This window comes from Schistocerca cancellata, chromosome 7, assembly GCF_023864275.1.
Source record: "Schistocerca cancellata isolate TAMUIC-IGC-003103 chromosome 7, iqSchCanc2.1, whole genome shotgun sequence".
In the NCBI taxonomy this organism is placed as follows: Eukaryota; Metazoa; Arthropoda; class Insecta; order Orthoptera; family Acrididae; genus Schistocerca; species Schistocerca cancellata.
The window spans coordinates 298,475,438-298,485,716 of NC_064632.1; the positions used below are offsets into that span (position 1 = coordinate 298,475,438).

General features: G+C 49.3%; 1 non-coding gene across 1 annotated transcript in view; it reads right to left on the reverse strand.

Annotated features, from left to right (window-relative positions):
• LOC126093622 (small subunit ribosomal RNA) overlaps positions 1-1,681 on the reverse strand; it is a 1,909-nt gene extending 228 nt beyond the window's left edge. The window contains exon 1 of the ribosomal RNA XR_007521750.1: positions 1-1,681. This exon is cut by the window's left edge and continues 228 nt beyond it. This is a non-coding gene — a ribosomal RNA (small subunit ribosomal RNA).
• Between the last annotated feature and the right edge of the window lie 8,598 nt (positions 1,682-10,279).

Here is a 10,279-nt window from a genome sequence, read left to right on the forward strand (position 1 = left end):
CCTCGTTCATGGGGAACAATTGCAAGCCCCAATCCCTAGCACGAAGGAGGTTCAGCGGGTTACCCCGACCTTTCGGCCTAGGAAGACACGCTGATTCCTTCAGTGTAGCGCGCGTGCGGCCCAGAACATCTAAGGGCATCACAGACCTGTTATTGCTCAATCTCGTGCGACTAGAAGCCGCCTGTCCCTCTAAGAAGAAAAGTAATCGCTGACAGCACGAAGGATGTCACGCGACTAGTTAGCAGGCTAGAGTCTCGTTCGTTATCGGAATTAACCAGACAAATCGCTCCACCAACTAAGAACGGCCATGCACCACCACCCACCGAATCAAGAAAGAGCTATCAATCTGTCAATCCTTCCGGTGTCCGGGCCTGGTGAGGTTTCCCGTGTTGAGTCAAATTAAGCCGCAGGCTCCACTCCTGGTGGTGCCCTTCCGTCAATTCCTTTAAGTTTCAGCTTTGCAACCATACTTCCCCCGGAACCCAAAAGCTTTGGTTTCCCGGAGGCTGCCCGCCGAGTCATCGGAGGAACTGCGGCGGATCGCTGGCTGGCATCGTTTATGGTTAGAACTAGGGCGGTATCTGATCGCCTTCGAACCTCTAACTTTCGTTCTTGATTAATGAAAACATACTTGGCAAATGCTTTCGCTTCTGTTCGTCTTGCGACGATCCAAGAATTTTACCTCTAACGTCGCAATACGAATGCCCCCGCCTGTCCCTATTAATCATTACCTCGGGTTCCGAAAACCAACAAAATAGAACCGAGGTCCTATTCCATTATTCCATGCACACAGTATTCAGGCGGGCTTGCCTGCTTTAAGCACTCTAATTTGTTCAAAGTAAACGTGCCGGCCCACCCAGACACTCAATAAAGAGCACCTTGGTAGGATTTCAACGGGGTCCGCCTCGGGACGCACGAACACGCACGAGGCGGTCGCACGCCTTCGGCTCGCCCCACCGGCAGGACGTCCCACGATACATGCCAGTTAAACACCGACGGGCGGTGAACCAACAGCGTGGGACACAAATCCAACTACGAGCTTTTTAACCGCAACAACTTTAATATACGCTATTGGAGCTGGAATTACCGCGGCTGCTGGCACCAGACTTGCCCTCCAATAGATACTCGTTAAAGGATTTAAAGTGTACTCATTCCGATTACGGGGCCTCGGATGAGTCCCGTATCGTTATTTTTCGTCACTACCTCCCCGTGCCGGGAGTGGGTAATTTGCGCGCCTGCTGCCTTCCTTGGATGTGGTAGCCGTTTCTCAGGCTCCCTCTCCGGAATCGAACCCTGATTCCCCGTTACCCGTTACAACCATGGTAGGCGCAGAACCTACCATCGACAGTTGATAAGGCAGACATTTGAAAGATGCGTCGCCGGTACGAGGACCGTGCGATCAGCCCAAAGTTATTCAGAGTCACCAAGGCAAACGGACCGGACGAGCCGACCGATTGGTTTTGATCTAATAAAAGCGTCCCTTCCATCTCTGGTCGGGACTCTGTTTGCATGTATTAGCTCTAGAATTACCACAGTTATCCAAGTAACGTGGGTACGATCTAAGGAACCATAACTGATTTAATGTGCCATTCGCGGTTTCACCTTAATGCGGCTTGTACTGAGACATGCATGGCTTAATCTTTGAGACAAGCATATGACTACTGGCAGGATCAACCAGGGAGCTGCGTCAACTAGAGCTGAGCAGCCGGCCGCCCGGGAGTGTGTCCCGGGGGCCCGCGCGAACACGTAAGCGTCCGCTCAATTATTCTGCAAACAGGAGGAGGCTGAGCTCCCCTGCACAATACACCTCGAAACCCTCTCAGGTCCCGGCGGCGCGCAGCGCCGTCCTAAGTACTTGGTCGGGTTCGAGAGAGGCGCAATCGCCCGGAGTTAGGCGAGTAGACGCTTTAGGTGCGACCACCCGTGCTCCCAACTGAGCTTGCCGCTGCCGACAGAGGCCCGGGAGCGTGCTGTCGTGGCATTGCCGGCGGGAGACAACACGCGCCACCTACGGTGACCGGCAGCTCCAACGCCAGCGCCACAGAAGGGCAAAGGCCCCACGTGGGTGCCGAAGCGCACTCTCCCAGCACAGCGCACGTGCCAACACGTCTGCACAACTGCGATACAAACCACCAGCGAGAACCGCTGGGGCGACCGAGCAGCAGACGGCGTCGCGGCGCCGAGTGCCGGGCGGCGGCGCATCCTCAACGCACACAGTCCTCAATCGGACCAGCACACTGCAGATGTCCACCGCGCTTCGCACCGGGCCGGCGAGGACCCACTTTGGCTGCACGGCGCCGCGCGCAGGGTGCCCCGGCGCTCAGCTGCGCCGCCTGCCGCGTCCGTCGGCCGGCGCGCCTGCCACTGGGCGCCCCCACCAGCCGGCTGTAGCGCGTGCGCCCACGCACCGCGCGGCCAGCACGCCGGGCGGCCCCCCCTCACCGGCCGGGGACAGTCCCACCCACCCACAGCCGCGTATCGCTTCACACCCAGATTCACATTCACGTTCGTTGGTATGGTGGGGACCGCTTCGTAGCTGTACCGATCGTTGCCCTCACAGATGTACCTCCAGCAAGGACAACCGCACCACAACGGGTTACCAGTTGTTCATTTGCGTAACGTCACCAGTAAACGTACACGTCCATCCCCGTTTGCAAAGTCAACTATTATTGCATGCCTGCCTGTCAGGTGTCAAGACACACTACATCCGCTCACATCCACGCAACAAAATGTGCCCGACTAGAGGGCACGTGGAAGGTGCCCCCGTACATATGCGATGTCCATTGCGCGACCAACTGTCAACCGGCCTCTGTAGCATGTCGCAGATTTGGAACGCGGGGCATCGTGCTATCACATTGTGTGAGAAGAGACTACTACGTCTGCATACACGCGCCACTACATGAACAGACGGCTCATGCTGATCGCCATCCACTGCGTCCATTACTCCCACACGTCTCTATGGCGTACCACACTGCAATGCAGCTGTTATGGGGAGATGACACGTAGCTGTGTACACAACATTCTGAGCGGGGTGCGGTTGGACAACAATACATTAATGTAACGTGTCATATGCCAATTACAGAGCAGGGTAAGGCACAACTTGGGTTAGGTTAAGGCACAACTTGGGTTAGGTTAAGGCACAACTTGGGTTAGGTTAAGGCACAACTTGGGTTAGGTTAAGGCACAACTTGGGTTAGGTTAAGGCACAACTTGGGTTAGGTTAAGGCACAACTTGGGTTAGGTTAAGGCACAACTTGGGTTAGGTTAAGGCACAACTTGGGTTACGTTAAGGCACAACGTGGGTTAGGTTAAGGCACAACGTGGGTTAGGTTAAGGCACAACGTGGGTTAGGTTAAGGCACAACGTGGGTTAGGTTAAGGCACAACGTGGGTTAGGTTAAGGCACAACGTGGGTTAGGTTAAGGCACAACGTGGGTTAGGTTAAGGCACAACGTGGGTTAGGTTAAGGCACAACTTGGGGGTAGATTGCGGTGCAAATTGCGTTACATTGCGGTGCAAATTGCGTTACATTGCGGTGCAAATTGCGTTACATTGCGGTGCAAATTGCGTTACATTGCGGTGCAAATTGCGTTACATTGCGGTGCAAATTGCGTTACATTGCGGTGCAAATTGCGTTACATTGCGGTGCAAATTGCGTTACATTGCGGTGCAAATTGAGTTACATTGCGGTGCAAATTGAGTTACATTGCGGTGCAAATTGCGTTACATTGCGGTGCAAATTGAGGTAGGTTAAGGTGCAACACAGGTTAGGTTAAGGTGCAACATAGGTTAGGGTGCAAGATGGGTTAGGTTAAGGTACAAGATGGGTTAGGTTAAGGTGACATAGGTTAGGTTAAGGTGACATAGGTTAGGTTAAGGTGACATAGGTTAGGTTAAGGTGACATAGGTTAGGTTAAGGTGACATAGGTTAGGTTAAGGTGACATAGGTTAGGTTAAGGTGACATAGGTTAGGTTAAGGTGACATAGGTTAGGTTAAGGTGACATAGGTTAGGTTAAGGTGACATAGGTTAGGTTAAGGTGACATAGGTTAGGTTAAGGTGACATTGGTTAGGTTAAGGTGACATAGGTTAGGTTAAGGTGACATAGGTTAGGTTAAGGTGACATAGGTTAGGTTAAGGTGACATAGGTTAGGTTAAGGTGACATAGGTTAGGTTAAGGTGACATAGGTTAGGTTAAGGTGACATAGGTTAGGTTAAGGTGACATAGGTTAGGTTAAGGTGACATAGGTTAGGTTAAGGTGACATAGGTTAGGTTAAGGTACAAACTGGGTTGTGTTATGGTACACATTGCGTTGTAGTACAGTACACGTTAGGTTTGGGTACGGTACACAATGTGGTATGGGATGGCGTGTTGTGGGGGGGGGTGAGGTTCGTTGATATCGACCGTAGGACGTGGATGCCCGAGGCAGCGTCAGTGTGTCAAAGGAGTTATGTCACGTCGGGATGCGCTTTTCGCTAGTGAGAGGGGGCGAGCCGTGTCTGTGGTTGCGGCAGACCTGTGTGTTTCATTCCTGCCAGTGTGTTTGTGCTGTAAGACGAGGCAGTGTGGTGATGTTGGGTGCACCCCTGTGTAGGACATGTGTGGGTGTTGGTGGCTTCTCTGAGCAATTGTGGTTGTCGGACGAGTGGGGTATTCTGTTTTATGATTGGACCTCCCGGTCTGGTTATCATAGCGTAGTTGGTGTACTGTGGCGGATAGGATGCACCGGACGTTGGTCCATGCTGGTGCTTAGTTGTTGTATCTGTGTCTGTTACAGGCAGAGAGTAGTGTGTGATAGAGTGTGTGGCTGACGTGTGGTTCATTTTGTGTGTACGGACGTTCAGCATGTATAGGGGCATTTGCGTATATAATCTATCTATGTGGGCCTGCATAGTTTACTGAGCAGTGCTGTGAGGTGACTGAACTACGAGTGACGTACTGATTTACAGCGGAATGGTTGCCTTGTACCAAAGATGGAGTATCGGCTCTACGACAGCGTTGGCACCGGAGGAAATGGTCTCGTCAAACGGCCCTCCCACCGTCATCGTTGTGAGGGGTAGGGACCGTCTATATTCTGAGAGGAGCCCTGTTTGCCACTGGGCGTGGGGTCTCGCGTCCTGCGGTTCAGTGCCCCCAGGGAAGCGCGCGGAGGTGGTGCTGCTGCTGCTGTAGCAAGCGAGCTACTTACAGCATGTATAGGGACAGTATTGTACATGGCTTTTCTGGGTCGGGTTTCCCCTTGCCAGAGGTGGATTATCGTCAGGGATCCCCGAGCCTTCGCTCATACTCCCTTCAAATCCAACCCATGTATCCACTACCCAACTCCACCACAACGAAGGAAACCAGCTTGGAAAAACTACCCCCTTTCTGGGGGAATGGACCTTCCATTTGAAGAGCGCCTTTAGCCACCCTATTGGGTGCCCACGGGGAACCACGTGGAGGCGGCGCCGCCACTGCTGATGGCGACCCTATTCATCAGCAGTATAGCATCCACTTACAGCATGTTCGTAATAAGGAGGTGCTCAGGGGGACAACCTGTAGTCACCAGGCTGGCCACGCCCACATGCTGTCGATCTAGAGTTTCCCAGGATCTCAGCCAGTCTCTGTCAATATATTTGTTCCTTTTCCCCTCCGACATACCCTTCTCGCCACTGGTGTCCCAGGATACATGTAGAGGCATCATCGGTGGTTCTGAGAGGAAGGTCGTCACCCCTCCACACTCAGCCATGTCTCCTCCAAGTGCGCAAGATATCAGGGCTGTTTCGGAATCATGGGTGTCCTTCTGTGCTTTACCAGTAACGTTCCCATGATCTCTTTGGTCGCTTTTCTGAATATCCAGAGAACCTAGATATTTTAAGCCAGGTCACTGAGGATCATGGTAACTTCTCTGATGTCAAAAGCTTCCTCAGCAAATAATTTGATTGCTGAGTAGCTCTCTTTAGTTTGGAGCAGTGTTTGTTTACTCCTGAAGGATTCAGGACCCACTGCCTCAATGAGCTTACCTCTGGGCTCTGCATATTGTGTGCAGGTGTAGAGTATGTGGTTTGTGTCTTCTTCTTCACCACATGTACATCTGGTGCTTTCCTCTATACCCAGGTCGCAGATCTTCTTTTTCAGCCCATGGTCTGTCAGTAGGCAGGTTAGGGAGTATGGTGGGATTATAGCCCTCCGCCAGCCTTTCTGCCACATTCCCACATCTGGTACCCAGTTGTATGTTTCCCTTCCAGTCAGTCCCTGGTTCCATCTGTTCTGCCACTCCTCCTGCAACATAAACTCTATTCTTTTTTTAGTACTACATCTAGGATTTTGCCCAGCGATATTTCTTGGAGCTTGGAACCCGGCAACCAGGCCAACCACCTCATGTCTTGCGTAGTATAGCAAGGCTGCCTTCACTACCTCTAGGTCCAGCGGCAAGCTTCCCGTTAACACCTGCAGGGCATCAGTTGACACAGTCCTGCAAGCTTTGGTCATCTGCAATAGAAATGGCCTTTGTATTGCGTCCAGTATCCTTTTTACATACCTGTGCTTTGTGCGATGTGCCCATGCTGCTGCACCGTATCTACAGACAGAGAGGCATAAGCCCTGGTACATCAGTTTTAGGGACTTCTTTTGCAGGCCCCACTCTGTTCTAGTAACCCTCAATAGCAAGCCTGAGATGGCACCTAGCTTTCTCTGGATGTTTTTCACATGTGGTGTGAAAAGGAGTCTTTGCCTATCTACTCCGCGTCCTCGTCGCGTGCGGTCGAGCCTCGCGTGCGCTCCCGTTCTTTCGGCGTTTTGGGTGGGAAAAACGTGTGCGAACGAGCTGAAATTTGGCACAGTGCTTCGCGTCGTGACCATACAACGTGTGTAGAATTTTCTTTGCCGTCGCTCGAACCGTTTTTTAGTTGTTGTGACATTTTCGAAATTCGAAATTTCCGTGTTTTTCTGTATACGTATGGAGTTTTTGGTGTTTGTGAAGTGCTTCATCGACGCAGACTACATCGTGCAACGTCGCTGACGCATTACCAGCATCATCTAACAGGTATTTTTATCCGTTTTTCTCCAATTATCGATGTTTTCCTAATCCCGTGATGTACCTAAATTCCGGGGATTTTTCCACCTGAGTGGGACTGAAAGGGCGCAATTAACCGTATTTCAGTTGATAATGCACGGTAAAGTGGTCCACTGTGACCAGGAACTGCTCTTTTGGTGGTCATGAGCTGCCCTTTGTCTTCCGCGCGTTCCGCGTGTGTTTAGAAATCCGCTCCCATCCGTCCAGTGCGAGGGGTTAGCTAGCATCCAAGCACACGGCTGTATTCTTGGAGTTTTTCTCTATCAGATAGTGCCTAAAAAACTGTCTCTTCCTTTGTTAGTTTCGAAGTTACAGGCAATCGTAGCGAAGAATACGTGGTAACCACCTGGCGACCGGAAGTTGCCGATTTTCACCCAAAAACCGGGCGGAGGAAAAAACTCCGAGCCCACCGGTTTGTAAACTTCCTCATGCTCCATCAGACGACGTAGGAAAATTAGGGTGTCTCTTTCAAGATTTAACAATTATATCGGTTTTCCCTACGGCCGCGCACACGCGTTGCCGTCCAGCCGCGCTTGCCGCGCTGTGTCTGGTCACTCGTACTAACAGGGCCAGCGCCTTCTCGAGCAAAAACCGAGCATCAGGGCCGTGTACCCAGCTTAATCCCCTCTCAAATGGAGCAGTTTAAGAAGTATTTTCCTTCCATGGATTAAGACATGTCCTCTGTATTCTGTCATAGTCCGCAGTCCTTCACGCAGTTAAGAATTTGTAACCCAATATAGGAATAAGTTGAAGGTAAATGCCATGTGCACTGTCTAGAAGTCCATTTATTACCCTCTCGATCCCCAGCGAGAAAAGGCTAGGTCTTTCTCACACTTGCCGAACAGCAGCCACTTTTGTCCAGTGTGAGCGATAGTACCCGCATGCCTAATCGCGGGTTCACGTAAATTTGCCCCCTGCCGCTGCCAACTCACCAAAAGTATATGTATAAATATTGTTCTAGTACGTAAGATCCTTCTATCATCACATAATGTCTTCTTCGGTGCCAATGGCTTGTAAAGTTAGTAACTGAAATTAAAATAGTGGAGCAGTGCGTACCGCTCGGCTGGGAGGCGTGCGCATCCGATTTTTCCTTCCGCTACCCGCTACTATTTAAGAAACAAATTTTGCCGTAGATGATAGGTTGTTACTTCTGTTTTTGGCTGTGTTAGTTTAGGATTAAGGCCTGTGGAAGTGATGTCGTGTGTACCGTGCAGCTTGCCGGAATGTGGATACAGTAATCGGCAAAATTCATGCCGTTACCAAAGCTACAAAACCATTGTGACTATCTTTCTGTATCCTACTCCCTTCTCAGTTCAAACCAGTGTTTAGTATTTAAAGATGTCTCTTGTGCTGTAGGTTAGGCATTTAGGTTTTAAAAGGAATCTTGTGCGTGCATTTAGGTTTTAAAAGGAATCTTGTGCGTGCTGAGTAGCCAGCGTGCGCGTGCATACGAGCAGTGACAGAAAACTGCAAGTTTTCTACCGATACAGTAGCTCTTAAAATCTTATTAGGTAATATATTGATAGTGTAGTCTTCGCCTAGTTCTAATATGATCTTGCTTTCCATTACTTGCTAAATAAGTCTGAGGAACTAAAATGACATAAATTTAAGTCACGAGTGTAGCAAAAAGCAGTGCAAAATGTATTGTTACATCTCGTAATTCTATGATAGATTAGGCCACGTATTTAGCAGATAGCAGATAACCATTGTGAATATCATTCTGTAGCTTACTTCCTTCTCTTTTCAAACCAGTGTTTAGTGTTTAAAGATGTCTCTTGTGCTGTAGGTTAGGCATTTAGGTTTTGAAAGGAATCTTGTGTGTGCTGTGTAGCCAGCATACGAGCAGTGACACTAAACTGCAAGCTTTCTACCGATACAGTAGATCTTAAAATCTTATTAGGTAATATATTGATAGTGTAGTCTTCCCCTAGTTCTAATATGATCTTGCTTTCCATCACTTGCTAAATAGTCTGAGAAACTAAATGACATAAATTTAAGTCACGAGTGTAGCAAAAAGCAGTGCAAAAATTTTTTCGTTACATCTCGTAACTCTATTATAGATTAGGCAACACATTTAGTAGATAGGGTAGTGTGTTGGGCGGTGAGAATCGACTTGTATATGAGCCATTAACGCCCTATAGCGATATCACGGCCTAAAGGACTGAGCGTACCAGAGTAACTGCCCCAAAATGGGGCTCAGCAAAGAGAGTCTCGGAGCAGCAAATGAACCTGGTGCAAACTCTGTGGTCACCACAGACAAGGAGGACTCAGGAAGATGCTCAGATCTCCAGGAAATGGTGAACATCAGGGAAGAGATGGAAGCCTTCATTTTTAATGACACAAACAAGATAAACAATGGACAAAAAAGATTCATTCTAGGGAAGCTATCGGAATACGAACAGATACTGAAGAAGTATCAGATGGAGATCCTAGAACTCAAAACAGAGCTAAGGTGCGTGAAGACCCTGGAAACAAATGCTTCATCAGAGGTCGAAAGCTATGCCAGCAAGGCAGCTGCCAAACCAGCACCTAAACAACAGCCCATAAAAACGCAACATTCGAAAGTGCTAATGATCAAGCCAGCAGAAGGCTATCAGAAAACTGGAGAGGAAGTCGAAGAAACTGTAAGAAACCTTATTTCAACATCGCTGAAGGATGTTCGCATATCAAGATGCAAGAAGACCAGAGAAAATGGCATTGTCCTCGAAGTCCCTAATGACCAGGACGTTGATAAAATCAGGAAGTGTGGTGCAGTAACACAATCTGGATTAACAGTCTCAGATCCAAAAAAGAGAAACCCAAAGATAATAATCTTTGATGTTCCGAGGAACACAAATGAGGAGGAATTGAAAATGGAACTATACGAGAGAAACCTCGCAAGACTTAACATTCAGAGGGAGGAGGTTATGGAGGGTACCAAGGTACTGTTTAAGACTGGTCCGAGAAACAGGGAAGAGGCAAACCTAGTGCTGGAAGTAACAACAAAGGTGTGGAACAGTCTGTCTAAACAAGGTCGCGTCTACATAAATTGCACCTCTCACAAAGTGCAGGACTATAACAATATAAGCAGATGCTTTAAATGCCAGGGTCATGGACACACAGCAGCAAAGTGTAAAAATGCAGAAACTACCTGCGGCCACTGTGCAGAATCAGGACACACTTTCAAAGAATGCACAAAAAAGAACCAACAGGCCCAATGTGCAAACTGCAAGCGTGCGAAGAAGCC